The sequence below is a fragment of the Schistocerca cancellata genome, unplaced genomic scaffold, assembly GCF_023864275.1.
Source record: "Schistocerca cancellata isolate TAMUIC-IGC-003103 unplaced genomic scaffold, iqSchCanc2.1 HiC_scaffold_1093, whole genome shotgun sequence".
In the NCBI taxonomy this organism is placed as follows: domain Eukaryota; kingdom Metazoa; phylum Arthropoda; class Insecta; order Orthoptera; family Acrididae; genus Schistocerca; species Schistocerca cancellata.
The window spans coordinates 3911565-3939442 of NW_026047092.1; the positions used below are offsets into that span (position 1 = coordinate 3911565).

Genomic DNA, 27878 nt, shown 5'->3' on the forward strand with positions numbered 1-27878 from the left:
TTAACTTGGGTGATGGCACGAGAACGGTTGGTTTTTTTTTTATTTATTTATTTATTTAGTTACTTTTCGGAATTTAGCACTGCTGCGTAACAGTAGGCTCTGGCGCATTTCAAGAACACATCTGTCGATTGGTAGTGTTTTGTCATTTTCAACGAGTTCCTAGCACTCTTCCTTCGCGCATTCTTACTCAAACCGAGTTCATTACCGTAATTTCGTATCTTACGTTTAATACAGTACTTTAAAATGCTTGTGGAAGCATCTTTGTCGACACCTGAAAGTTATTATGAAAAGAGGCCTGGCAGGTGTAGCGACGTAAAAATGAAAAAATGAGAAAGAGCCAACAGCACGCGGTGTTCCCAGGCGGTCACCCATCCAAGTACTAACCGCGCCCGATGTTGCTTAACTTCGGTGATCGGACGAGAACCGGTGTAGTCAACATGGTATGGCCGTTGGCGTCCTTATACTGTAGCCGCACCACGGAGGAAGCATTCGCCTCTTCTCCCAACACACGCAATCGCCGCTTTCCGTGGCACATTTGACGCAAAGCGCGTCTTTCCACCTCGAAGGTGGCGCGGAGTGCGCGCTCGCCTCGGCGTCTCATAGGCGACTGCCGAACGTAGGTGAGACGCACAACACAGCTGCTCGATGCACCGCCTGTCATTCGTTTGGTGCGTGCGGCCTCCGACACCCACTGGCGACGCGCCTTGTTCCTGTTATCCGGCGCAGGGCTTGCGCGCGGCCGGGCGGCGGGGGCACTGCGCGGGGTGTTGCAGTGTCCTGCTGGACCGACGGAAGCTTTCTCACCTGCCTGACACACGCCGCGCTTCCAGATTTATGCGTAATTTGCGCGGTGCATTTGCATTCGCGCCTGTCCCCCCTCCCGTCCCGACTTGTCCCGACTTTGCTCGACTGCCGCTCGCTGCCGCTCGGGTCGCGGCCCATATGACAGCACAAGCACGAGAAACATCTGCGAGACGGGCGCGGGCCTGACCGGCGTGTCCGAGACGCCGTGGGCGGCCGTTCGGAGCTACTAGAGCAGCGCTGTGCCGTGCCATGGAAAGGTGCGAAACCAAGGACAGAAGACACAGAATTTTTGTTTACAAATTTGCACGTGTACACTGCTACAAAACAATAAGCCCGGACGTATTTCGGAACATTTCTGCCGCTTAATACTGTTTTGTTATTTCCAGAGACACTTTGGAAATCTTCCTTGGCACACGCTTCTTCAAACTGAGTTCCCTAATATCGTATCTTTTGTTTATTACAACAGATTTAAGTCATTGTGGAAACATCTTTGTCGCATCGGAAAGGTAGCGTGAAGAGACGGCTGGCAGGGCTGGCGACAAGAAAGCAAAATATGAAGACAGCCAGAGGTCCCAGGCAGTCGCCGATCCGAATACTAACGTTGTTGCTTAACTTGGGTGATGGCACGAGAACGGTTGGTTTTTTTTTTATTTATTTATTTATTTAGTTACTTTTCGGAATTTAGCACTGCTGCGTAACAGTAGGCTCTGGCGCATTTCAAGAACACATCTGTCGATTGGTAGTGTTTTGTCATTTTCAACGAGTTCCTAGCACTCTTCCTTCGCGCATTCTTACTCAAACCGAGTTCATTACCGTAATTTCGTATCTTACGTTTAATACAGTACTTTAAAATGCTTGTGGAAGCATCTTTGTCGACACCTGAAAGTTATTATGAAAAGAGGCCTGGCAGGTGTAGCGACGTAAAAATGAAAAAATGAGAAAGAGCCAACAGCACGCGGTGTTCCCAGGCGGTCACCCATCCAAGTACTAACCGCGCCCGATGTTGCTTAACTTCGGTGATCGGACGAGAACCGGTGTAGTCAACATGGTATGGCCGTTGGCGTCCTTATACTGTAGCCGCACCACGGAGGAAGCATTCGCCTCTTCTCCCAACACACGCAATCGCCGCTTTCCGTGGCACATTTGACGCAAAGCGCGTCTTTCCACCTCGAAGGTGGCGCGGAGTGCGCGCTCGCCTCGGCGTCTCATAGGCGACTGCCGAACGTAGGTGAGACGCACAACACAGCTGCTCGATGCACCGCCTGTCATTCGTTTGGTGCGTGCGGCCTCCGACACCCACTGGCGACGCGCCTTGTTCCTGTTATCCGGCGCAGGGCTTGCGCGCGGCCGGGCGGCGGGGGCACTGCGCGGGGTGTTGCAGTGTCCTGCTGGACCGACGGAAGCTTTCTCACCTGCCTGACACACGCCGCGCTTCCAGATTTATGCGTAATTTGCGCGGTGCATTTGCATTCGCGCCTGTCCCCCCTCCCGTCCCGACTTGTCCCGACTTTGCTCGACTGCCGCTCGCTGCCGCTCGGGTCGCGGCCCATATGACAGCACAAGCACGAGAAACATCTGCGAGACGGGCGCGGGCCTGACCGGCGTGTCCGAGACGCCGTGGGCGGCCGTTCGGAGCTACTAGAGCAGCGCTGTGCCGTGCCATGGAAAGGTGCGAAACCAAGGACAGAAGACACAGAATTTTTGTTTACAAATTTGCACGTGTACACTGCTACAAAACAATAAGCCCGGACGTATTTCGGAACATTTCTGCCGCTTAATACTGTTTTGTTATTTCCAGAGACACTTTGGAAATCTTCCTTGGCACACGCTTCTTCAAACTGAGTTCCCTAATATCGTATCTTTTGTTTATTACAACAGATTTAAGTCATTGTGGAAACATCTTTGTCGCATCGGAAAGGTAGCGTGAAGAGACGGCTGGCAGGGCTGGCGACAAGAAAGCAAAATATGAAGACAGCCAGAGGTCCCAGGCAGTCGCCGATCCGAATACTAACGTTGTTGCTTAACTTGGGTGATGGCACGAGAACGGTTGGTTTTTTTTTTATTTATTTATTTATTTAGTTACTTTTCGGAATTTAGCACTGCTGCGTAACAGTAGGCTCTGGCGCATTTCAAGAACACATCTGTCGATTGGTAGTGTTTTGTCATTTTCAACGAGTTCCTAGCACTCTTCCTTCGCGCATTCTTACTCAAACCGAGTTCATTACCGTAATTTCGTATCTTACGTTTAATACAGTACTTTAAAATGCTTGTGGAAGCATCTTTGTCGACACCTGAAAGTTATTATGAAAAGAGGCCTGGCAGGTGTAGCGACGTAAAAATGAAAAAATGAGAAAGAGCCAACAGCACGCGGTGTTCCCAGGCGGTCACCCATCCAAGTACTAACCGCGCCCGATGTTGCTTAACTTCGGTGATCGGACGAGAACCGGTGTAGTCAACATGGTATGGCCGTTGGCGTCCTTATACTGTAGCCGCACCACGGAGGAAGCATTCGCCTCTTCTCCCAACACACGCAATCGCCGCTTTCCGTGGCACATTTGACGCAAAGCGCGTCTTTCCACCTCGAAGGTGGCGCGGAGTGCGCGCTCGCCTCGGCGTCTCATAGGCGACTGCCGAACGTAGGTGAGACGCACAACACAGCTGCTCGATGCACCGCCTGTCATTCGTTTGGTGCGTGCGGCCTCCGACACCCACTGGCGACGCGCCTTGTTCCTGTTATCCGGCGCAGGGCTTGCGCGCGGCCGGGCGGCGGGGGCACTGCGCGGGGTGTTGCAGTGTCCTGCTGGACCGACGGAAGCTTTCTCACCTGCCTGACACACGCCGCGCTTCCAGATTTATGCGTAATTTGCGCGGTGCATTTGCATTCGCGCCTGTCCCCCCTCCCGTCCCGACTTGTCCCGACTTTGCTCGACTGCCGCTCGCTGCCGCTCGGGTCGCGGCCCATATGACAGCACAAGCACGAGAAACATCTGCGAGACGGGCGCGGGCCTGACCGGCGTGTCCGAGACGCCGTGGGCGGCCGTTCGGAGCTACTAGAGCAGCGCTGTGCCGTGCCATGGAAAGGTGCGAAACCAAGGACAGAAGACACAGAATTTTTGTTTACAAATTTGCACGTGTACACTGCTACAAAACAATAAGCCCGGACGTATTTCGGAACATTTCTGCCGCTTAATACTGTTTTGTTATTTCCAGAGACACTTTGGAAATCTTCCTTGGCACACGCTTCTTCAAACTGAGTTCCCTAATATCGTATCTTTTGTTTATTACAACAGATTTAAGTCATTGTGGAAACATCTTTGTCGCATCGGAAAGGTAGCGTGAAGAGACGGCTGGCAGGGCTGGCGACAAGAAAGCAAAATATGAAGACAGCCAGAGGTCCCAGGCAGTCGCCGATCCGAATACTAACGTTGTTGCTTAACTTGGGTGATGGCACGAGAACGGTTGGTTTTTTTTTTATTTATTTATTTATTTAGTTACTTTTCGGAATTTAGCACTGCTGCGTAACAGTAGGCTCTGGCGCATTTCAAGAACACATCTGTCGATTGGTAGTGTTTTGTCATTTTCAACGAGTTCCTAGCACTCTTCCTTCGCGCATTCTTACTCAAACCGAGTTCATTACCGTAATTTCGTATCTTACGTTTAATACAGTACTTTAAAATGCTTGTGGAAGCATCTTTGTCGACACCTGAAAGTTATTATGAAAAGAGGCCTGGCAGGTGTAGCGACGTAAAAATGAAAAAATGAGAAAGAGCCAACAGCACGCGGTGTTCCCAGGCGGTCACCCATCCAAGTACTAACCGCGCCCGATGTTGCTTAACTTCGGTGATCGGACGAGAACCGGTGTAGTCAACATGGTATGGCCGTTGGCGTCCTTATACTGTAGCCGCACCACGGAGGAAGCATTCGCCTCTTCTCCCAACACACGCAATCGCCGCTTTCCGTGGCACATTTGACGCAAAGCGCGTCTTTCCACCTCGAAGGTGGCGCGGAGTGCGCGCTCGCCTCGGCGTCTCATAGGCGACTGCCGAACGTAGGTGAGACGCACAACACAGCTGCTCGATGCACCGCCTGTCATTCGTTTGGTGCGTGCGGCCTCCGACACCCACTGGCGACGCGCCTTGTTCCTGTTATCCGGCGCAGGGCTTGCGCGCGGCCGGGCGGCGGGGGCACTGCGCGGGGTGTTGCAGTGTCCTGCTGGACCGACGGAAGCTTTCTCACCTGCCTGACACACGCCGCGCTTCCAGATTTATGCGTAATTTGCGCGGTGCATTTGCATTCGCGCCTGTCCCCCCTCCCGTCCCGACTTGTCCCGACTTTGCTCGACTGCCGCTCGCTGCCGCTCGGGTCGCGGCCCATATGACAGCACAAGCACGAGAAACATCTGCGAGACGGGCGCGGGCCTGACCGGCGTGTCCGAGACGCCGTGGGCGGCCGTTCGGAGCTACTAGAGCAGCGCTGTGCCGTGCCATGGAAAGGTGCGAAACCAAGGACAGAAGACACAGAATTTTTGTTTACAAATTTGCACGTGTACACTGCTACAAAACAATAAGCCCGGACGTATTTCGGAACATTTCTGCCGCTTAATACTGTTTTGTTATTTCCAGAGACACTTTGGAAATCTTCCTTGGCACACGCTTCTTCAAACTGAGTTCCCTAATATCGTATCTTTTGTTTATTACAACAGATTTAAGTCATTGTGGAAACATCTTTGTCGCATCGGAAAGGTAGCGTGAAGAGACGGCTGGCAGGGCTGGCGACAAGAAAGCAAAATATGAAGACAGCCAGAGGTCCCAGGCAGTCGCCGATCCGAATACTAACGTTGTTGCTTAACTTGGGTGATGGCACGAGAACGGTTGGTTTTTTTTTTATTTATTTATTTATTTAGTTACTTTTCGGAATTTAGCACTGCTGCGTAACAGTAGGCTCTGGCGCATTTCAAGAACACATCTGTCGATTGGTAGTGTTTTGTCATTTTCAACGAGTTCCTAGCACTCTTCCTTCGCGCATTCTTACTCAAACCGAGTTCATTACCGTAATTTCGTATCTTACGTTTAATACAGTACTTTAAAATGCTTGTGGAAGCATCTTTGTCGACACCTGAAAGTTATTATGAAAAGAGGCCTGGCAGGTGTAGCGACGTAAAAATGAAAAAATGAGAAAGAGCCAACAGCACGCGGTGTTCCCAGGCGGTCACCCATCCAAGTACTAACCGCGCCCGATGTTGCTTAACTTCGGTGATCGGACGAGAACCGGTGTAGTCAACATGGTATGGCCGTTGGCGTCCTTATACTGTAGCCGCACCACGGAGGAAGCATTCGCCTCTTCTCCCAACACACGTAATCGCCGCTTTCCGTGGCACATTTGACGCAAAGCGCGTCTTTCCACCTCGAAGGTGGCGCGGAGTGCGCGCTCGCCTCGGCGTCTCATAGGCGACTGCCGAACGTAGGTGAGACGCACAACACAGCTGCTCGATGCACCGCCTGTCATTCGTTTGGTGCGTGCGGCCTCCGACACCCACTGGCGACGCGCCTTGTTCCTGTTATCCGGCGCAGGGCTTGCGCGCGGCCGGGCGGCGGGGGCACTGCGCGGGGTGTTGCAGTGTCCTGCTGGACCGACGGAAGCTTTCTCACCTGCCTGACACACGCCGCGCTTCCAGATTTATGCGTAATTTGCGCGGTGCATTTGCATTCGCGCCTGTCCCCCCTCCCGTCCCGACTTGTCCCGACTTTGCTCGACTGCCGCTCGCTGCCGCTCGGGTCGCGGCCCATATGACAGCACAAGCACGAGAAACATCTGCGAGACGGGCGCGGGCCTGACCGGCGTGTCCGAGACGCCGTGGGCGGCCGTTCGGAGCTACTAGAGCAGCGCTGTGCCGTGCCATGGAAAGGTGCGAAACCAAGGACAGAAGACACAGAATTTTTGTTTACAAATTTGCACGTGTACACTGCTACAAAACAATAAGCCCGGACGTATTTCGGAACATTTCTGCCGCTTAATACTGTTTTGTTATTTCCAGAGACACTTTGGAAATCTTCCTTGGCACACGCTTCTTCAAACTGAGTTCCCTAATATCGTATCTTTTGTTTATTACAACAGATTTAAGTCATTGTGGAAACATCTTTGTCGCATCGGAAAGGTAGCGTGAAGAGACGGCTGGCAGGGCTGGCGACAAGAAAGCAAAATATGAAGACAGCCAGAGGTCCCAGGCAGTCGCCGATCCGAATACTAACGTTGTTGCTTAACTTGGGTGATGGCACGAGAACGGTTGGTTTTTTTTTTATTTATTTATTTATTTAGTTACTTTTCGGAATTTAGCACTGCTGCGTAACAGTAGGCTCTGATTTCAAGAACACATCTGTCGATTGGTAGTGTTTTGTCATTTTCAACGAGTTTCCTAGCACTCTTCCTTCGCGCATTCTTACTCAAACCGAGTTCATTACCGTAATTTCGTATCTTACGTTTAATACAGTACTTTAAAATGCTTGTGGAAGCATCTTTGTCGACACCTGAAAGTTATTATGAAAAGAGGCCTGGCAGGTGTAGCGACGTAAAAATGAAAAAAAAAAATTAGAAAGAGCCAACAGCACGCGGTGTTCCCAGGCGGTCACCCATCCAAGTACTAACCGCGCCCGATGTTGCTTAACTTCGGTGATCGGACGAGAACCGGTGTAGTCAACATGGTATGGCCGTTGGCGTCCTTATAATGTAGCCGCACCACCGAAGAAGCATTCGCCTCTTCTCCCAACACACGCAATCGCCGCTTTCCGTGGCACATTTGACGCAAAGCGCGTCTTTCCACCTGGAAGGTGGCGCGGAGTGCGCGCTCGCCTCGGCGTCTCATAGGCGACTGCCGAACGTAGGTGAGACGCACAACACAGCTGCTCGATGCACCGCCTGTCATTCGTTTGGTGCGTGCGGCCTCCGACACCCACTGGCGACGCGCCTTGTTCCTGTTATCCGGCGCAGGGCTTGCGCGCGGCCGGGCGGCGGGGGGACTGCGCGGGGTGTTGCAGTGTCCTGCTGGACCGACGGAAGCTTTCTCACCTGCCTGACACACGCCGCGCTTCCAGATTTATGCGTAATTTGCGCGGTGCATTTGCATTCGCGCCTGTCCCCCCTCCCGTCCCGACTTGTCCCGACTTTGCTCGACTGCCGCTCGCTGCCGCTCGGGTCGCGGCCCATATGACAGCACAAGCACGAGAAACATCTGCGAGACGGGCGCGGGCCTGACCGGCGTGTCCGAGACGCCGTGGGCGGCCGTTCGGAGCTACTAGAGCAGCGCTGTGCCGTGCCATGGAAAGGTGCGAAACCAAGGACAGAAGACACAGAATTTTTGTTTACAAATTTGCACGTGTACACTGCTACAAAACAATAAGCCCGGACGTATTTCGGAACATTTCTGCCGCTTAATACTGTTTTGTTATTTCCAGAGACACTTTGGAAATCTACCTTGGCACACGCTTCTTCAAACTGAGTTCCCTAATATCGTATCTTTTGTTTATTACAACAGATTTAAGTCATTGTGGAAACATCTTTGTCGCATCGGAAAGGTAGCGTGAAGAGACGGCTGGCAGGGCTGGCGACAAGAAAGCAAAATATGAAGACAGCCAGAGGTCCCAGGCAGTCGCCGATCCGAATACTAACGTTGTTGCTTAACTTGGGTGATTTCACGAGAACGGTTGGTTTTTATTTATTTATTTATTTATTTAGTTACTTTTCGGAATTTAGCACTGCTGCGTAACAGTAGGCTCTGGCGCATTTCAAGAACACATCTGTCGATTGGTAGTGTTTTGTCATTTTCAACGAGTTCCTAGCACTCTTCCTTCGCGCATTCTTACTCAAACCGAGTTCATTACCGTAATTTCGTATCTTACGTTTAATACAGTACTTTAAAATGCTTGTGGAAGGCATCTTTGTCGACACCTGAAAGTTATTATGAAAAGAGGCCTGGCAGGTGTAGCGACGTAAAAATGAAAAAATTAGAAAGAGCCAACAGCACGCGGTGTTCCCAGGCGGTCACCCATCCAAGTACTAACCGCGCCCGATGTTGCTTAACTTCGGTGATCGGACGAGAACCGGGTGTAGTCAACATGGTATGGCCGTTGGCGTCCTTATACTGTAGCCGCACCACGGAAGAAGCATTCGCCCTCTTCTCCCAACACACGCAATCGCCGCTTTCCGTGGCAAATTTGACGCAAAGCGCGTCTTTCCACCTCGAAGGTGGCGCGGAGTGCGCGCTCGCCTCGGCGTCTCATAGGCGACTGCCGAACGTAGGTGAGACGCACAACACAGCTGCTCGATGCACCGCCTGTCATTCGTTTGGTGCGTGCGGCCTCCGACACCCACTGGCGACGCGCCTTGTTCCTGTTATCCGGCGCAGGGCTTGCGCGCGGCCGGGCGGCGGGGGCACTGCGCGGGGTGTTGCAGTGTCATGCTGGACCGACGGAAGCTTTCTCACCTGCCTGACACACGCCGCGCTTCCAGATTTATGCGTAATTTGCGCGGTGCATTTGCATTCGCGCCTGTCCTCCCTCCCGTCCCGACTTGTCCCGACTTTGCTCGACTGCCGCTCGCTGCCGCTCGGGACGCGGCCCATATGACAGCACAAGCACGAGAAACATCTGCGAGACGGGCGCGGGCCTGACCGGCGTGTCCGAGACGCCGTGGGCGGCCGTTCGGAGCTACTAGAGCAGCGCTGTGCCGTGCCATGGAAAGGTGCGAAACCAAGGACAGAAGACACAGATTTTTGTTTACAAATTTGCACATGTACACTGCTACAAAACAATAAGCCCGGACGTATTTCGAACATTTCTGCCGCTTAATACTGTTTTGTTATTTCCAGAGACACTTTGGAAATCTACCTTGGCACACCGCTTCTTCAAACTGAGTTCCCTAATATCGTATCTTTAGTTTATTACAACAGATTTAAGTCATTGTGGAAACATCTTTGTCGCATCGGAAAGGTAGCGTGAAGAGACGGCTGGCAGGGCTGGCGACCAGAAAGCAAAATATGAAGACAGCCAGAGGTCCCAGGCAGTCGCCGATCCGAATACTAACGTTGTTGCTTAACTTGGGTGATGGCACGAGAACGGTTGTTTTTTATTTATTTATTTATTTATTTAGTTACTTTTCGGAATTTAGCACTGCTGCGTAACAGTAGGCTCTGGCGCATTTCAAGAACACATCTGTCGATTGTAGTGTTTTGTCATTTTCAACGAGTTCCTAGCACTCTTCCTTCGCGCATTCTTACTCAAACCGAGTTCATTACCGTAATTTCGTATCTTACGTTTAATACAGTACTTTAAAATGCTTGTGGAAGCATCTTTGTCGACACCTGAAAGTTATTATGAAAAGAGGCCTGGCAGGTGTAGCGACGTAAAAATGAAAAAATTAGAAAGAGCCAACAGCACGCGGTGTTCCCAGGCGGTCACCCATCCAAGTACTAACCGCGCCCGATGTTGCTTAACTTCGGTGATCGAACGAGAACCGGTGTAGTCAACATGGTATGGCCGTTGGCGTCCTTATACTGTAGCCGCACCACGGAAGAAGCATGCGCCTCTTCTCCCAACACACGCAATCGCCGCTTTCCGTGGCACATTTGACGCAAAGCGCGTCTTTCCACCTCGAAGGTGGCGCGGAGTGCGCGCTCGCCTCGGCGTCTCATAGGCGACTGCCGAACGTAGGTGAGACGCACAACACAGCTGCTCGATGCACCGCCTGTCATTCGTTTGGTGCGTGCGGCCTCCGACACCCACTGGCGACGCGCCTTGTTCCTGTTATCCGGCGCAGGGCTTGCGCGCGGCCGGGCGGCGGGGGCACTGCGCGGGGTGTTGCAGTGTCCTGCTGGACCGACGGAAGCTTTCTCACCTGCCTGACACACGCCGCGCTTCCAGATTTATGCGTAATTTGCGCGGTGCATTTGCATTCGCGCCTGTCCTCCCTCCCGTCCCGACTTGTCCCGACTTTGCTCGACTGCCGCTCGCTGCCGCTCGGGTCGCGGCCCATATGACAGCACAAGCACGAGAAACATCTGCGAGACGGGCGCGGGCCTGACCGGCGTGTCCGAGACGCCGTGGGCGGCCGTTCGGAGCTACTAGAGCAGCGCTGTGCCGTGCCATGGAAAGGTGCGAAACCAAGGACAGAACACACAGAATTTTTGTTTACAAATTTGCACATGTACACTGCTACAAAAACAATAAGCCCGGACGTATTTCGGAACATTTCTGCCGCTTAATACTGTTTTGTTATTTCCAGAGACACTTTGGAAATCTACCTTGGCACACGCTTCTTCAAACTGAGTTCCCTAATATCGTATCTTTTGTTTATTACAACAGATTTAAGTCATTGTGGAAACATCTTTGTCGCATCGGAAAGGTAGCGTGAAGAGACGGCTGGCAGGGCTGGCGACAAGAAAGCAAAATATGAAGACAGCCAGAGGTCCCAGGCAGTCGCCCGATCCGAATACTAACGTTGTTGCTTAACTTGGGTGATTTCACGAGAACGGTTGGTTTTTATTTATTTATTTATTTATTTAGTTACATTTTCGGAATTTAGCACTGCTGCGTAACAGTAGGCTCTGGCGCATTTCAAGAACACATCTGTCGATTGGTAGTGTTTTGTCATTTTCAACGAGTTCCTAGCACTCTTCCTTCGCGCATTCTTACTCAAACCGAGTTCATTACCGTAATTTCGTATCTTACGTTTAATACAGTACTTTAAAATGCTTGTGGAAGCATCTTTGTCGACACCTGAAAGTTATTATGAAAAGAGGCCTGGCAGGTGTAGCGACGTAAAAATGAAAAAATTAGAAAGAGCCAACAGCACGCGGTGTTCCCAGGCGGTCACCATCCAAGTACTAACCGCGCCCGATGTTGCTTAACTTCGGTGATCGGACGAGAACCGGTGTAGTCAACATGGTATGGCCGTTGGCGTCCTTATACTGTAGCCGCACCACGGAAGGAAGCATTCGCCTCTTCTCCCAACACACGCAATCGCCGCTTTCCGTGGCACATTTGACGCAAAGCGCGTCTTTCCACCTCGAAGGTGGCGCGGAGTGCGCGCTCGCCTCGGCGTCTCATAGGCGACTGCCGAACGTAGGTGAGACGCACAACACAGCTGCTCGATGCACCGCCTGTCATTCGTTTGGTGCGTGCGGCCTCCGACACCCACTGGCGACGCGCCTTGTTCCTGTTATCCGGCGCAGGGCTTGCGCGCGGCCGGGCGGCGGGGGCACTGCGCGGGGTGTTGCAGTGTCCTGCTGGACCGACGGAAGCTTTCTCACCTGCCTGACACACGCCGCGCTTCCAGATTTATGCGTAATTTGCGCGGTGCATTTGCATTCGCGCCTGTCCTCCCTCCCCGTCCCGACTTGTCCCGACTTTGCTCGACTGCCGCTCGCTGCCGCTCGGGACGCGGCCCATATGACAGCACAAGCACGAGAAACATCTGCGAGACGGGCGCGGGCCTGACCGGCGTGTCCGAGACGCCGTGGGCGGCCGTTCGGAGCTACTAGAGCAGCGCTGTGCCGTGCCATGGAAAGGTGCGAAACCAAGGACAGAAGACACAGAATTTTTGTTTACAAATTTGCACATGTACACTGCTACAAAACAATAAGCCCGGACGTATTTCGGAACATTTCTGCCGCTTAATACTGTTTTGTTATTTCCAGAGACACTTTGGAAATCTACCTTGGCACACGCTTCTTCAAACTGAGTTCCCTAATATCGTATCTTTTGTTTATTACAACAGATTTAAGTCATTGTGGAAACATCTTTGTCGCATCGGAAAGGTAGCGTGAAGAGACGGCTGGCAGGGCTGGCGACAAGAAAGCAAAATATGAAGACAGCCAGAGGTCCCAGGCAGTCGCCGATCCGAATACTAACGTTGTTGCTTAACTTGGGTGATTTCACGAGAACGGTTGGTTTTTATTTATTTATTTATTTATTTAGTTACTTTTCGGAATTTAGCACTGCTGCGTAACAGTAGGCTCTGGCGCATTTCAAGAACACATCTGTCGATTGGTAGTGTTTTGTCATTTTCAACGAGTTCCTAGCACTCTTCCTTCGCGCATTCTTACTCAAACCGAGTTCATTACCGTAATTTCGTATCTTACGTTTAATACAGTACTTTAAAATGCTTGTGGAAGCATCTTTGTCGACACCTGAAAGTTATTATGAAAAGAGGCCTGGCAGGTGTAGCGACGTAAAAATGAAAAAATTAGAAAGAGCCAACAGCACGCGGTGTTCCCAGGCGGTCACCCATCCAAGTACTAACCGCGCCCGATGTTGCTTAACTTCGGTGATCGGACGAGAACCGGTGTAGTCAACATGGTATGGCCGTTGGCGTCCTTATACTGTAGCCGCACCACGGAAGAAGCATTCGCCTCTTCTCCCAACACACGCAATCGCCGCTTTCCGTGGCACATTTGACGCAAAGCGCGTCTTTCCACCTCGAAGGTGGCGCGGAGTGCGCGCTCGCCTCGGCGTCTCATAGGCGACTGCCGAACGTAGGTGAGACGCACAACACAGCTGCTCGATGCACCGCCTGTCATTCGTTTGGTGCGTGCGGCCTCCGACACCCACTGGCGACGCGCCTTGTTCCTGTTATCCGGCGCAGGGCTTGCGCGCGGCCGGGCGGCGGGGGCACTGCGCGGGGTGTTGCAGTGTCCTGCTGGACCGACGGAAGCTTTCTCACCTGCCTGACACACGCCGCGCTTCCAGATTTATGCGTAATTTGCGCGGTGCATTTGCATTCGCGCCTGTCCTCCCTCCCGTCCCGACTTGTCCCGACTTTGCTCGACTGCCGCTCGCTGCCGCTCGGGACGCGGCCCATATGACAGCACAAGCACGAGAAACATCTGCGAGACGGGCGCGGGCCTGACCGGCGTGTCCGAGACGCCGTGGGCGGCCGTTCGGAGCTACTAGAGCAGCGCTGTGCCGTGCCATGGAAAGGTGCGAAACCAAGGACAGAAGACACAGAATTTTTGTTTACAAATTTGCACATGTACACTGCTACAAAACAATAAGCCCGGACGTATTTCGGAACATTTCTGCCGCTTAATACTGTTTTGTTATTTCCAGAGACACTTTGGAAATCTACCTTGGCACACGCTTCTTCAAACTGAGTTCCCTAATATCGTATCTTTTGTTTATTACAACAGATTTAAGTCATTGTGGAAACATCTTTGTCGCATCGGAAAGGTAGCGTGAAGAGACGGCTGGCAGGGCTGGCGACAAGAAAGCAAAATATGAAGACAGCCAGAGGTCCCAGGCAGTCGCCGATCCGAATACTAACGTTGTTGCTTAACTTGGGTGATTTCACGAGAACGGTTGGTTTTTATTTATTTATTTATTTATTTAGTTACTTTTCGGAATTTAGCACTGCTGCGTAACAGTAGGCTCTGGCGCATTTCAAGAACACATCTGTCGATTGGTAGTGTTTTGTCATTTTCAACGAGTTCCTAGCACTCTTCCTTCGCGCATTCTTACTCAAACCGAGTTCATTACCGTAATTTCGTATCTTACGTTTAATACAGTACTTTAAAATGCTTGTGGAAGCATCTTTGTCGACACCTGAAAGTTATTATGAAAAGAGGCCTGGCAGGTGTAGCGACGTAAAAATGAAAAAATTAGAAAGAGCCAACAGCACGCGGTGTTCCCAGGCGGTCACCCATCCAAGTACTAACCGCGCCCGATGTTGCTTAACTTCGGTGATCGGACGAGAACCGGTGTAGTCAACATGGTATGGCCGTTGGCGTCCTTATACTGTAGCCGCACCACGGAAGAAGCATTCGCCTCTTCTCCCAACACACGCAATCGCCGCTTTCCGTGGCACATTTGACGCAAAGCGCGTCTTTCCACCTCGAAGGTGGCGCGGAGTGCGCGCTCGCCTCGGCGTCTCATAGGCGACTGCCGAACGTAGGTGAGACGCACAACACAGCTGCTCGATGCACCGCCTGTCATTCGTTTGGTGCGTGCGGCCTCCGACACCCACTGGCGACGCGCCTTGTTCCTGTTATCCGGCGCAGGGCTTGCGCGCGGCCGGGCGGCGGGGGCACTGCGCGGGGTGTTGCAGTGTCCTGCTGGACCGACGGAAGCTTTCTCACCTGCCTGACACACGCCGCGCTTCCAGATTTATGCGTAATTTGCGCGGTGCATTTGCATTCGCGCCTGTCCTCCCTCCCGTCCCGACTTGTCCCGACTTTGCTCGACTGCCGCTCGCTGCCGCTCGGGACGCGGCCCATATGACAGCACAAGCACGAGAAACATCTGCGAGACGGGCGCGGGCCTGACCGGCGTGTCCGAGACGCCGTGGGCGGCCGTTCGGAGCTACTAGAGCAGCGCTGTGCCGTGCCATGGAAAGGTGCGAAACCAAGGACAGAAGACACAGAATTTTTGTTTACAAATTTGCACATGTACACTGCTACAAAACAATAAGCCCGGACGTATTTCGGAACATTTCTGCCGCTTAATACTGTTTTGTTATTTCCAGAGACACTTTGGAAATCTACCTTGGCACACGCTTCTTCAAACTGAGTTCCCTAATATCGTATCTTTTGTTTATTACAACAGATTTAAGTCATTGTGGAAACATCTTTGTCGCATCGGAAAGGTAGCGTGAAGAGACGGCTGGCAGGGCTGGCGACAAGAAAGCAAAATATGAAGACAGCCAGAGGTCCCAGGCAGTCGCCGATCCGAATACTAACGTTGTTGCTTAACTTGGGTGATTTCACGAGAACGGTTGGTTTTTATTTATTTATTTATTTATTTAGTTACTTTTCGGAATTTAGCACTGCTGCGTAACAGTAGGCTCTGGCGCATTTCAAGAACACATCTGTCGATTGGTAGTGTTTTGTCATTTTCAACGAGTTCCTAGCACTCTTCCTTCGCGCATTCTTACTCAAACCGAGTTCATTACCGTAATTTCGTATCTTACGTTTAATACAGTACTTTAAAATGCTTGTGGAAGCATCTTTGTCGACACCTGAAAGTTATTATGAAAAGAGGCCTGGCAGGTGTAGCGACGTAAAAATGAAAAAATTAGAAAGAGCCAACAGCACGCGGTGTTCCCAGGCGGTCACCCATCCAAGTACTAACCGCGCCCGATGTTGCTTAACTTCGGTGATCGGACGAGAACCGGTGTAGTCAACATGGTATGGCCGTTGGCGTCCTTATACTGTAGCCGCACCACGGAAGAAGCATTCGCCTCTTCTCCCAACACACGCAATCGCCGCTTTCCGTGGCACATTTGACGCAAAGCGCGTCTTTCCACCTCGAAGGTGGCGCGGAGTGCGCGCTCGCCTCGGCGTCTCATAGGCGACTGCCGAACGTAGGTGAGACGCACAACACAGCTGCTCGATGCACCGCCTGTCATTCGTTTGGTGCGTGCGGCCTCCGACACCCACTGGCGACGCGCCTTGTTCCTGTTATCCGGCGCAGGGCTTGCGCGCGGCCGGGCGGCGGGGGCACTGCGCGGGGTGTTGCAGTGTCCTGCTGGACCGACGGAAGCTTTCTCACCTGCCTGACACACGCCGCGCTTCCAGATTTATGCGTAATTTGCGCGGTGCATTTGCATTCGCGCCTGTCCTCCCTCCCGTCCCGACTTGTCCCGACTTTGCTCGACTGCCGCTCGCTGCCGCTCGGGTCGCGGCCCATATGACAGCACAAGCACGAGAAACATCTGCGAGACGGGCGCGGGCCTGACCGGCGTGTCCGAGACGCCGTGGGCGGCCGTTCGGAGCTACTAGAGCAGCGCTGTGCCGTGCCATGGAAAGGTGCGAAACCAAGGACAGAACACACAGAATTTTTGTTTACAAATTTGCACATGTACACTGTTACAAAACAATAAGCCCGGACGTATTTCGGAACATTTCTGCCGCTTAATACTGTTTTGTTATTTCCAGAGACACTTTGGAAATCTACCTTGGCACACGCTTCTTCAAACTGAGTTCCCTAATATCGTATCTTTTGTTTATTACAACAGATTTAAGTCATTGTGGAAACATCTTTGTCGCATCGGAAAGGTAGCGTGAAGAGACGGCTGGCAGGGCTGGCGACAAGAAAGCAAAATATGAAGACAGCCAGAGGTCCCAGGCAGTCGCCGATCCGAATACTAACGTTGTTGCTTAACTTGGGTGATTTCACGAGAACGGTTGGTTTTTATTTATTTATTTATTTATTTAGTTACTTTTCGGAATTTAGCACTGCTGCGTAACAGTAGGCTCTGGCGCATTTCAAGAACACATCTGTCGATTGGTAGTGTTTTGTCATTTTCAACGAGTTCCTAGCACTCTTCCTTCGCGCATTCTTACTCAAACCGAGTTCATTACCGTAATTTCGTATCTTACGTTTAATACAGTACTTTAAAATGCTTGTGGAAGCATCTTTGTCGACACCTGAAAGTTATTATGAAAAGAGGCCTGGCAGGTGTAGCGACGTAAAAATGAAAAAATTAGAAAGAGCCAACAGCACGCGGTGTTCCCAGGCGGTCACCCATCCAAGTACTAACCGCGCCCGATGTTGCTTAACTTCGGTGATCGGACGAGAACCGGTGTAGTCAACATGGTATGGCCGTTGGCGTCCTTATACTGTAGCCGCACCACGGAAGAAGCATTCGCCTCTTCTCCCAACACACGCAATCGCCGCTTTCCGTGGCACATTTGACGCAAAGCGCGTCTTTCCACCTCGAAGGTGGCGCGGAGTGCGCGCTCGCCTCGGCGTCTCATAGGCGACTGCCGAACGTAGGTGAGACGCACAACACAGCTGCTCGATGCACCGCCTGTCATTCGTTTGGTGCGTGCGGCCTCCGACACCCACTGGCGACGCGCCTTGTTCCTGTTATCCGGCGCAGGGCTTGCGCGCGGCCGGGCGGCGGGGGCACTGCGCGGGGTGTTGCAGTGTCCTGCTGGACCGACGGAAGCTTTCTCACCTGCCTGACACACGCCGCGCTTCCAGATTTATGCGTAATTTGCGCGGTGCATTTGCATTCGCGCCTGTCCTCCCTCCCGTCCCGACTTGTCCCGACTTTGCTCGACTGCCGCTCGCTGCCGCTCGGGACGCGGCCCATATGACAGCACAAGCACGAGAAACATCTGCGAGACGGGCGCGGGCCTGACCGGCGTGTCCGAGACGCCGTGGGCGGCCGTTCGGAGCTACTAGAGCAGCGCTGTGCCGTGCCATGGAAAGGTGCGAAACCAAGGACAGAAGACACAGAATTTTTGTTTACAAATTTGCACATGTACACTGCTACAAAACAATAAGCCCGGACGTATTTCGGAACATTTCTGCCGCTTAATACTGTTTTGTTATTTCCAGAGACACTTTGGAAATCTACCTTGGCACACGCTTCTTCAAACTGAGTTCCCTAATATCGTATCTTTTGTTTATTACAACAGATTTAAGTCATTGTGGAAACATCTTTGTCGCATCGGAAAGGTAGCGTGAAGAGACGGCTGGCAGGGCTGGCGACAAGAAAGCAAAATATGAAGACAGCCAGAGGTCCCAGGCAGTCGCCGATCCGAATACTAACGTTGTTGCTTAACTTGGGTGATTTCACGAGAACGGTTGGTTTTTATTTATTTATTTATTTATTTAGTTACTTTTCGGAATTTAGCACTGCTGCGTAACAGTAGGCTCTGGCGCATTTCAAGAACACATCTGTCGATTGGTAGTGTTTTGTCATTTTCAACGAGTTCCTAGCACTCTTCCTTCGCGCATTCTTACTCAAACCGAGTTCATTACCGTAATTTCGTATCTTACGTTTAATACAGTACTTTAAAATGCTTGTGGAAGCATCTTTGTCGACACCTGAAAGTTATTATGAAAAGAGGCCTGGCAGGTGTAGCGACGTAAAAATGAAAAAATTAGAAAGAGCCAACAGCACGCGGTGTTCCCAGGCGGTCACCCATCCAAGTACTAACCGCGCCCGATGTTGCTTAACTTCGGTGATCGGACGAGAACCGGTGTAGTCAACATGGTATGGCCGTTGGCGTCCTTATACTGTAGCCGCACCACGGAAGAAGCATTCGCCTCTTCTCCCAACACACGCAATCGCCGCTTTCCGTGGCACATTTGACGCAAAGCGCGTCTTTCCACCTCGAAGGTGGCGCGGAGTGCGCGCTCGCCTCGGCGTCTCATAGGCGACTGCCGAACGTAGGTGAGACGCACAACACAGCTGCTCGATGCACCGCCTGTCATTCGTTTGGTGCGTGCGGCCTCCGACACCCACTGGCGACGCGCCTTGTTCCTGTTATCCGGCGCAGGGCTTGCGCGCGGCCGGGCGGCGGGGGCACTGCGCGGGGTGTTGCAGTGTCCTGCTGGACCGACGGAAGCTTTCTCACCTGCCTGACACACGCCGCGCTTCCAGATTTATGCGTAATTTGCGCGGTGCATTTGCATTCGCGCCTGTCCTCCCTCCCGTCCCGACTTGTCCCGACTTTGCTCGACTGCCGCTCGCTGCCGCTCGGGACGCGGCCCATATGACAGCACAAGCACGAGAAACATCTGCGAGACGGGCGCGGGCCTGACCGGCGTGTCCGAGACGCCGTGGGCGGCCGTTCGGAGCTACTAGAGCAGCGCTGTGCCGTGCCATGGAAAGGTGCGAAACCAAGGACAGAAGACACAGAATTTTTGTTTACAAATTTGCACATGTACACTGCTACAAAACAATAAGCCCGGACGTATTTCGGAACATTTCTGCCGCTTAATACTGTTTTGTTATTTCCAGAGACACTTTGGAAATCTACCTTGGCACACGCTTCTTCAAACTGAGTTCCCTAATATCGTATCTTTTGTTTATTACAACAGATTTAAGTCATTGTGGAAACATCTTTGTCGCATCGGAAAGGTAGCGTGAAGAGACGGCTGGCAGGGCTGGCGACAAGAAAGCAAAATATGAAGACAGCCAGAGGTCCCAGGCAGTCGCCGATCCGAATACTAACGTTGTTGCTTAACTTGGGTGATTTCACGAGAACGGTTGGTTTTTATTTATTTATTTATTTATTTAGTTACTTTTCGGAATTTAGCACTGCTGCGTAACAGTAGGCTCTGGCGCATTTCAAGAACACATCTGTCGATTGGTAGTGTTTTGTCATTTTCAACGAGTTCCTAGCACTCTTCCTTCGCGCATTCTTACTCAAACCGAGTTCATTACCGTAATTTCGTATCTTACGTTTAATACAGTACTTTAAAATGCTTGTGGAAGCATCTTTGTCGACACCTGAAAGTTATTATGAAAAGAGGCCTGGCAGGTGTAGCGACGTAAAAATGAAAAAATTAGAAAGAGCCAACAGCACGCGGTGTTCCCAGGCGGTCACCCATCCAAGTACTAACCGCGCCCGATGTTGCTTAACTTCGGTGATCGGACGAGAACCGGTGTAGTCAACATGGTATGGCCGTTGGCGTCCTTATACTGTAGCCGCACCACGGAAGAAGCATTCGCCTCTTCTCCCAACACACGCAATCGCCGCTTTCCGTGGCACATTTGACGCAAAGCGCGTCTTTCCACCTCGAAGGTGGCGCGGAGTGCGCGCTCGCCTCGGCGTCTCATAGGCGACTGCCGAACGTAGGTGAGACGCACAACACAGCTGCTCGATGCACCGCCTGTCATTCGTTTGGTGCGTGCGGCCTCCGACACCCACTGGCGACGCGCCTTGTTCCTGTTATCCGGCGCAGGGCTTGCGCGCGGCCGGGCGGCGGGGGCACTGCGCGGGGTGTTGCAGTGTCCTGCTGGACCGACGGAAGCTTTCTCACCTGCCTGACACACGCCGCGCTTCCAGATTTATGCGTAATTTGCGCGGTGCATTTGCATTCGCGCCTGTCCTCCCTCCCGTCCCGACTTGTCCCGACTTTGCTCGACTGCCGCTCGCTGCCGCTCGGGACGCGGCCCATATGACAGCACAAGCACGAGAAACATCTGCGAGACGGGCGCGGGCCTGACCGGCGTGTCCGAGACGCCGTGGGCGGCCGTTCGGAGCTACTAGAGCAGCGCTGTGCCGTGCCATGGAAAGGTGCGAAACCAAGGACAGAAGACACAGAATTTTTGTTTACAAATTTGCACATGTACACTGTTACAAAACAATAAGCCCGGACGTATTTCGGAACATTTCTGCCGCTTAATACTGTTTTGTTATTTCCAGAGACACTTTGGAAATCTACCTTGGCACACGCTTCTTCAAACTGAGTTCCCTAATATCGTATCTTTTGTTTATTACAACAGATTTAAGTCATTGTGGAAACATCTTTGTCGCATCGGAAAGGTAGCGTGAAGAGACGGCTGGCAGGGCTGGCGACAAGAAAGCAAAATATGAAGACAGCCAGAGGTCCCAGGCAGTCGCCGATCCGAATACTAACGTTGTTGCTTAACTTGGGTGATTTCACGAGAACGGTTGGTTTTTATTTATTTATTTATTTATTTAGTTACTTTTCGGAATTTAGCACTGCTGCGTAACAGTAGGCTCTGGCGCATTTCAAGAACACATCTGTCGATTGGTAGTGTTTTGTCATTTTCAACGAGTTCCTAGCACTCTTCCTTCGCGCATTCTTACTCAAACCGAGTTCATTACCGTAATTTCGTATCTTACGTTTAATACAGTACTTTAAAATGCTTGTGGAAGCATCTTTGTCGACACCTGAAAGTTATTATGAAAAGAGGCCTGGCAGGTGTAGCGACGTAAAAATGAAAAAATTAGAAAGAGCCAACAGCACGCGGTGTTCCCAGGCGGTCACCCATCCAAGTACTAACCGCGCCCGATGTTGCTTAACTTCGGTGATCGGACGAGAACCGGTGTAGTCAACATGGTATGGCCGTTGGCGTCCTTATACTGTAGCCGCACCACGGAAGAAGCATTCGCCTCTTCTCCCAACACACGCAATCGCCGCTTTCCGTGGCACATTTGACGCAAAGCGCGTCTTTCCACCTCGAAGGTGGCGCGGAGTGCGCGCTCGCCTCGGCGTCTCATAGGCGACTGCCGAACGTAGGTGAGACGCACAACACAGCTGCTCGATGCACCGCCTGTCATTCGTTTGGTGCGTGCGGCCTCCGACACCCACTGGCGACGCGCCTTGTTCCTGTTATCCGGCGCAGGGCTTGCGCGCGGCCGGGCGGCGGGGGCACTGCGCGGGGTGTTGCAGTGTCCTGCTGGACCGACGGAAGCTTTCTCACCTGCCTGACACACGCCGCGCTTCCAGATTTATGCGTAATTTGCGCGGTGCATTTGCATTCGCGCCTGTCCTCCCTCCCGTCCCGACTTGTCCCGACTTTGCTCGACTGCCGCTCGCTGCCGCTCGGGACGCGGCCCATATGACAGCACAAGCACGAGAAACATCTGCGAGACGGGCGCGGGCCTGACCGGCGTGTCCGAGACGCCGTGGGCGGCCGTTCGGAGCTACTAGAGCAGCGCTGTGCCGTGCCATGGAAAGGTGCGAAACCAAGGACAGAAGACACAGAATTTTTGTTTACAAATTTGCACATGTACACTGCTACAAAACAATAAGCCCGGACGTATTTCGGAACATTTCTGCCGCTTAATACTGTTTTGTTATTTCCAGAGACACTTTGGAAATCTACCTTGGCACACGCTTCTTCAAACTGAGTTCCCTAATATCGTATCTTTTGTTTATTACAACAGATTTAAGTCATTGTGGAAACATCTTTGTCGCATCGGAAAGGTAGCGTGAAGAGACGGCTGGCAGGGCTGGCGACAAGAAAGCAAAATATGAAGACAGCCAGAGGTCCCAGGCAGTCGCCGATCCGAATACTAACGTTGTTGCTTAACTTGGGTGATTTCACGAGAACGGTTGGTTTTTATTTATTTATTTATTTATTTAGTTACTTTTCGGAATTTAGCACTGCTGCGTAACAGTAGGCTCTGGCGCATTTCAAGAACACATCTGTCGATTGGTAGTGTTTTGTCATTTTCAACGAGTTCCAAGCACTCTTCCTTCGCGCATTCTTACTCAAACCGAGTTCATTACCGTAATTTCGTATCTTACGTTTAATACAGTACTTTAAAATGCTTGTGGAAGCATCTTTGTCGACACCTGAAAGTTATTATGAAAAGAGGCCTGGCAGGTGTAGCGACGTAAAAATGAAAAAATTAGAAAGAGCCAACAGCACGCGGTGTTCCCAGGCGGTCACCCATCCAAGTACTAACCGCGCCCGATGTTGCTTAACTTCGGTGATCGGACGAGAACCGGTGTAGTCAACATGGTATGGCCGTTGGCGTCCTTATACTGTAGCCGCACCACGGAAGAAGCATTCGCCTCTTCTCCCAACACACGCAATCGCCGCTTTCCGTGGCACATTTGACGCAAAGCGCGTCTTTCCACCTCGAAGGTGGCGCGGAGTGCGCGCTCGCCTCGGCGTCTCATAGGCGACTGCCGAACGTAGGTGAGACGCACAACACAGCTGCTCGATGCACCGCCTGTCATTCGTTTGGTGCGTGCGGCCTCCGACACCCACTGGCGACGCGCCTTGTTCCTGTTATCCGGCGCAGGGCTTGCGCGCGGCCGGGCGGCGGGGGCACTGCGCGGGGTGTTGCAGTGTCCTGCTGGACCGACGGAAGCTTTCTCACCTGCCTGACACACGCCGCGCTTCCAGATTTATGCGTAATTTGCGCGGTGCATTTGCATTCGCGCCTGTCCTCCCTCCCGTCCCGACTTGTCCCGACTTTGCTCGACTGCCGCTCGCTGCCGCTCGGGTCGCGGCCCATATGACAGCACAAGCACGAGAAACATCTGCGAGACGGGCGCGGGCCTGACCGGCGTGTCCGAGACGCCGTGGGCGGCCGTTCGGAGCTACTAGAGCAGCGCTGTGCCGTGCCATGGAAAGGTGCGAAACCAAGGACAGAACACACAGAATTTTTGTTTACAAATTTGCACATGTACACTGTTACAAAACAATAAGCCCGGACGTATTTCGGAACATTTCTGCCGCTTAATACTGTTTTGTTATTTCCAGAGACACTTTGGAAATCTACCTTGGCACACGCTTCTTCAAACTGAGTTCCCTAATATCGTATCTTTTGTTTATTACAACAGATTTAAGTCATTGTGGAAACATCTTTGTCGCATCGGAAAGGTAGCGTGAAGAGACGGCTGGCAGGGCTGGCGACAAGAAAGCAAAATATGAAGACAGCCAGAGGTCCCAGGCAGTCGCCGATCCGAATACTAACGTTGTTGCTTAACTTGGGTGATTTCACGAGAACGGTTGGTTTTTATTTATTTATTTATTTATTTAGTTACTTTTCGGAATTTAGCACTGCTGCGTAACAGTAGGCTCTGGCGCATTTCAAGAACACATCTGTCGATTGGTAGTGTTTTGTCATTTTCAACGAGTTCCTAGCACTCTTCCTTCGCGCATTCTTACTCAAACCGAGTTCATTACCGTAATTTCGTATCTTACGTTTAATACAGTACTTTAAAATGCTTGTGGAAGCATCTTTGTCGACACCTGAAAGTTATTATGAAAAGAGGCCTGGCAGGTGTAGCGACGTAAAAATGAAAAAATTAGAAAGAGCCAACAGCACGCGGTGTTCCCAGGCGGTCACCCATCCAAGTACTAACCGCGCCCGATGTTGCTTAACTTCGGTGATCGGACGAGAACCGGTGTAGTCAACATGGTATGGCCGTTGGCGTCCTTATACTGTAGCCGCACCACGGAAGAAGCATTCGCCTCTTCTCCCAACACACGCAATCGCCGCTTTCCGTGGCAAATTTGACGCAAAGCGCGTCTTTCCACCTCGAAGGTGGCGCGGAGTGCGCGCTCGCCTCGGCGTCTCATAGGCGACTGCCGAACGTAGGTGAGACGCACAACACAGCTGCTCGATGCACCGCCTGTCATTCGTTTGGTGCGTGCGGCCTCCGACACCCACTGGCGACGCGCCTTGTTCCTGTTATCCGGCGCAGGGCTTGCGCGCGGCCGGGCGGCGGGGGCACTGCGCGGGGTGTTGCAGTGTCCTGCTGGACCGACGGAAGCTTTCTCACCTGCCTGACACACGCCGCGCTTCCAGATTTATGCGTAATTTGCGCGGTGCATTTGCATTCGCGCCTGTCCTCCCTCCCGTCCCGACTTGTCCCGACTTTGCTCGACTGCCGCTCGCTGCCGCTCGGGACGCGGCCCATATGACAGCACAAGCACGAGAAACATCTGCGAGACGGGCGCGGGCCTGACCGGCGTGTCCGAGACGCCGTGGGCGGCCGTTCGGAGCTACTAGAGCAGCGCTGTGCCGTGCCATGGAAAGGTGCGAAACCAAGGACAGAAGACACAGAATTTTTGTTTACAAATTTGCACATGTACACTGCTACAAAACAATAAGCCCGGACGTATTTCGGAACATTTCTGCCGCTTAATACTGTTTTGTTATTTCCAGAGACACTTTGGAAATCTACCTTGGCACACGCTTCTTCAAACTGAGTTCCCTAATATCGTATCTTTTGTTTATTACAACAGATTTAAGTCATTGTGGAAACATCTTTGTCGCATCGGAAAGGTAGCGTGAAGAGACGGCTGGCAGGGCTGGCGACAAGAAAGCAAAATATGAAGACAGCCAGAGGTCCCAGGCAGTCGCCGATCCGAATACTAACGTTGTTGCTTAACTTGGGTGATTTCACGAGAACGGTTGGTTTTTATTTATTTATTTATTTATTTAGTTACTTTTCGGAATTTAGCACTGCTGCGTAACAGTAGGCTCTGGCGCATTTCAAGAACACATCTGTCGATTGGTAGTGTTTTGTCATTTTCAACGAGTTCCTAGCACTCTTCCTTCGCGCATTCTTACTCAAACCGAGTTCATTACCGTAATTTCGTATCTTACGTTTAATACAGTACTTTAAAATGCTTGTGGAAGCATCTTTGTCGACACCTGAAAGTTATTATGAAAAGAGGCCTGGCAGGTGTAGCGACGTAAAAATGAAAAAATTAGAAAGAGCCAACAGCACGCGGTGTTCCCAGGCGGTCACCCATCCAAGTACTAACCGCGCCCGATGTTGCTTAACTTCGGTGATCGGACGAGAACCGGTGTAGTCAACATGGTATGGCCGTTGGCGTCCTTATACTGTAGCCGCACCACGGAAGAAGCATTCGCCTCTTCTCCCAACACACGCAATCGCCGCTTTCCGTGGCACATTTGACGCAAAGCGCGTCTTTCCACCTCGAAGGTGGCGCGGAGTGCGCGCTCGCCTCGGCGTCTCATAGGCGACTGCCGAACGTAGGTGAGACGCACAACACAGCTGCTCGATGCACCGCCTGTCATTCGTTTGGTGCGTGCGGCCTCCGACACCCACTGGCGACGCGCCTTGTTCCTGTTATCCGGCGCAGGGCTTGCGCGCGGCCGGGCGGCGGGGGCACTGCGCGGGGTGTTGCAGTGTCCTGCTGGACCGACGGAAGCTTTCTCACCTGCCTGACACACGCCGCGCTTCCAGATTTATGCGTAATTTGCGCGGTGCATTTGCATTCGCGCCTGTCCTCCCTCCCGTCCCGACTTGTCCCGACTTTGCTCGACTGCCGCTCGCTGCCGCTCGGGTCGCGGCCCATATGACAGCACAAGCACGAGAAACATCTGCGAGACGGGCGCGGGCCTGACCGGCGTGTCCGAGACGCCGTGGGCGGCCGTTCGGAGCTACTAGAGCAGCGCTGTGCCGTGCCATGGAAAGGTGCGAAACCAAGGACAGAACACACAGAATTTTTGTTTACAAATTTGCACATGTACACTGTTACAAAACAATAAGCCCGGACGTATTTCGGAACATTTCTGCCGCTTAATACTGTTTTGTTATTTCCAGAGACACTTTGGAAATCTACCTTGGCACACGCTTCTTCAAACTGAGTTCCCTAATATCGTATCTTTTGTTTATTACAACAGATTTAAGTCATTGTGGAAACATCTTTGTCGCATCGGAAAGGTAGCGTGAAGAGACGGCTGGCAGGGCTGGCGACAAGAAAGCAAAATATGAAGACAGCCAGAGGTCCCAGGCAGTCGCCGATCCGAATACTAACGTTGTTGCTTAACTTGGGTGATTTCACGAGAACGGTTGGTTTTTATTTATTTATTTATTTATTTAGTTACTTTTCGGAATTTAGCACTGCTGCGTAACAGTAGGCTCTGGCGCATTTCAAGAACACATCTGTCGATTGGTAGTGTTTTGTCATTTTCAACGAGTTCCTAGCACTCTTCCTTCGCGCATTCTTACTCAAACCGAGTTCATTACCGTAATTTCGTATCTTACGTTTAATACAGTACTTTAAAATGCTTGTGGAAGCATCTTTGTCGACACCTGAAAGTTATTATGAAAAGAGGCCTGGCAGGTGTAGCGACGTAAAAATGAAAAAATGAGAAAGAGCCAACAGCACGCGGTGTTCCCAGGCGGTCACCCATCCAAGTACTAACCGCGCCCGATGTTGCTTAACTTCGGTGATCGGACGAGAACCGGTGTAGTCAACATGGTATGGCCGTTGGCGTCCTTATACTGTAGCCGCACCACGGAAGAAGCATTCGCCTCTTCTCCCAACACACGCAATCGCCGCTTTCCGTGGCAAATTTGACGCAAAGCGCGTCTTTCCACCTCGAAGGTGGCGCGGAGTGCGCGCTCGCCTCGGCGTCTCATAGGCGACTGCCGAACGTAGGTGAGACGCACAACACAGCTGCTCGATGCACCGCCTGTCATTCGTTTGGTGCGTGCGGCCTCCGACACCCACTGGCGACGCGCCTTGTTCCTGTTATCCGGCGCAGGGCTTGCGCGCGGCCGGGCGGCGGGGGCACTGCGCGGGGTGTTGCAGTGTCCTGCTGGACCGACGGAAGCTTTCTCACCTGCCTGACACACGCCGCGCTTCCAGATTTATGCGTAATTTGCGCGGTGCATTTGCATTCGCGCCTGTCCTCCCTCCCGTCCCGACTTGTCCCGACTTTGCTCGACTGCCGCTCGCTGCCGCTCGGGACGCGGCCCATATGACAGCACAAGCACGAGAAACATCTGCGAGACGGGCGCGGGCCTGACCGGCGTGTCCGAGACGCCGTGGGCGGCCGTTCGGAGCTACTAGAGCAGCGCTGTGCCGTGCCATGG

General features: G+C 52.2%; 20 non-coding genes across 20 annotated transcripts; all 20 read right to left on the reverse strand.

Annotated features, from left to right (window-relative positions):
* Positions 1-335: 335 nt before the first annotated feature.
* LOC126154571 (5S ribosomal RNA) lies at positions 336-454 on the reverse strand. Its single transcript, XR_007532144.1, has one exon. It is a non-coding gene; the product is annotated as a 5S ribosomal RNA (ribosomal RNA).
* Positions 455-1747: 1293 nt separating this feature from the next.
* LOC126154573 (5S ribosomal RNA) lies at positions 1748-1866 on the reverse strand. Its single transcript, XR_007532146.1, has one exon. It is a non-coding gene; the product is annotated as a 5S ribosomal RNA (ribosomal RNA).
* A 1293-nt stretch (positions 1867-3159) lies between these two features.
* LOC126154574 (5S ribosomal RNA) lies at positions 3160-3278 on the reverse strand. The gene has a single exon (XR_007532147.1). It is a non-coding gene; the product is annotated as a 5S ribosomal RNA (ribosomal RNA).
* A 1293-nt stretch (positions 3279-4571) lies between these two features.
* Positions 4572-4690, reverse strand: LOC126154575 (5S ribosomal RNA). Its single transcript, XR_007532148.1, has one exon. It is a non-coding gene; the product is annotated as a 5S ribosomal RNA (ribosomal RNA).
* Positions 4691-5983: 1293 nt separating this feature from the next.
* LOC126154576 (5S ribosomal RNA) lies at positions 5984-6102 on the reverse strand. The gene has a single exon (XR_007532149.1). It is a non-coding gene; the product is annotated as a 5S ribosomal RNA (ribosomal RNA).
* Positions 6103-7397: 1295 nt separating this feature from the next.
* LOC126154577 (5S ribosomal RNA) lies at positions 7398-7516 on the reverse strand. The gene has a single exon (XR_007532150.1). It is a non-coding gene; the product is annotated as a 5S ribosomal RNA (ribosomal RNA).
* A 1293-nt stretch (positions 7517-8809) lies between these two features.
* Positions 8810-8929, reverse strand: LOC126154525 (5S ribosomal RNA). The gene has a single exon (XR_007532102.1). It is a non-coding gene; the product is annotated as a 5S ribosomal RNA (ribosomal RNA).
* Positions 8930-10220: 1291 nt separating this feature from the next.
* On the reverse strand, positions 10221-10339 carry LOC126154524 (5S ribosomal RNA). Its single transcript, XR_007532101.1, has one exon. It is a non-coding gene; the product is annotated as a 5S ribosomal RNA (ribosomal RNA).
* A 1295-nt stretch (positions 10340-11634) lies between these two features.
* On the reverse strand, positions 11635-11752 carry LOC126154526 (5S ribosomal RNA). The gene has a single exon (XR_007532103.1). It is a non-coding gene; the product is annotated as a 5S ribosomal RNA (ribosomal RNA).
* A 1294-nt stretch (positions 11753-13046) lies between these two features.
* LOC126154504 (5S ribosomal RNA) lies at positions 13047-13165 on the reverse strand. Its single transcript, XR_007532082.1, has one exon. It is a non-coding gene; the product is annotated as a 5S ribosomal RNA (ribosomal RNA).
* Positions 13166-14457: 1292 nt separating this feature from the next.
* On the reverse strand, positions 14458-14576 carry LOC126154505 (5S ribosomal RNA). The gene has a single exon (XR_007532083.1). It is a non-coding gene; the product is annotated as a 5S ribosomal RNA (ribosomal RNA).
* A 1292-nt stretch (positions 14577-15868) lies between these two features.
* On the reverse strand, positions 15869-15987 carry LOC126154506 (5S ribosomal RNA). Its single transcript, XR_007532084.1, has one exon. It is a non-coding gene; the product is annotated as a 5S ribosomal RNA (ribosomal RNA).
* Positions 15988-17279: 1292 nt separating this feature from the next.
* On the reverse strand, positions 17280-17398 carry LOC126154507 (5S ribosomal RNA). The gene has a single exon (XR_007532085.1). It is a non-coding gene; the product is annotated as a 5S ribosomal RNA (ribosomal RNA).
* A 1292-nt stretch (positions 17399-18690) lies between these two features.
* LOC126154508 (5S ribosomal RNA) lies at positions 18691-18809 on the reverse strand. The gene has a single exon (XR_007532086.1). It is a non-coding gene; the product is annotated as a 5S ribosomal RNA (ribosomal RNA).
* Positions 18810-20101: 1292 nt separating this feature from the next.
* On the reverse strand, positions 20102-20220 carry LOC126154510 (5S ribosomal RNA). Its single transcript, XR_007532088.1, has one exon. It is a non-coding gene; the product is annotated as a 5S ribosomal RNA (ribosomal RNA).
* Positions 20221-21512: 1292 nt separating this feature from the next.
* Positions 21513-21631, reverse strand: LOC126154512 (5S ribosomal RNA). The gene has a single exon (XR_007532089.1). It is a non-coding gene; the product is annotated as a 5S ribosomal RNA (ribosomal RNA).
* A 1292-nt stretch (positions 21632-22923) lies between these two features.
* Positions 22924-23042, reverse strand: LOC126154513 (5S ribosomal RNA). Its single transcript, XR_007532090.1, has one exon. It is a non-coding gene; the product is annotated as a 5S ribosomal RNA (ribosomal RNA).
* A 1292-nt stretch (positions 23043-24334) lies between these two features.
* On the reverse strand, positions 24335-24453 carry LOC126154514 (5S ribosomal RNA). Its single transcript, XR_007532091.1, has one exon. It is a non-coding gene; the product is annotated as a 5S ribosomal RNA (ribosomal RNA).
* Positions 24454-25745: 1292 nt separating this feature from the next.
* On the reverse strand, positions 25746-25864 carry LOC126154515 (5S ribosomal RNA). Its single transcript, XR_007532092.1, has one exon. It is a non-coding gene; the product is annotated as a 5S ribosomal RNA (ribosomal RNA).
* Positions 25865-27156: 1292 nt separating this feature from the next.
* Positions 27157-27275, reverse strand: LOC126154516 (5S ribosomal RNA). The gene has a single exon (XR_007532093.1). It is a non-coding gene; the product is annotated as a 5S ribosomal RNA (ribosomal RNA).
* Positions 27276-27878: the final 603 nt, after the last annotated feature.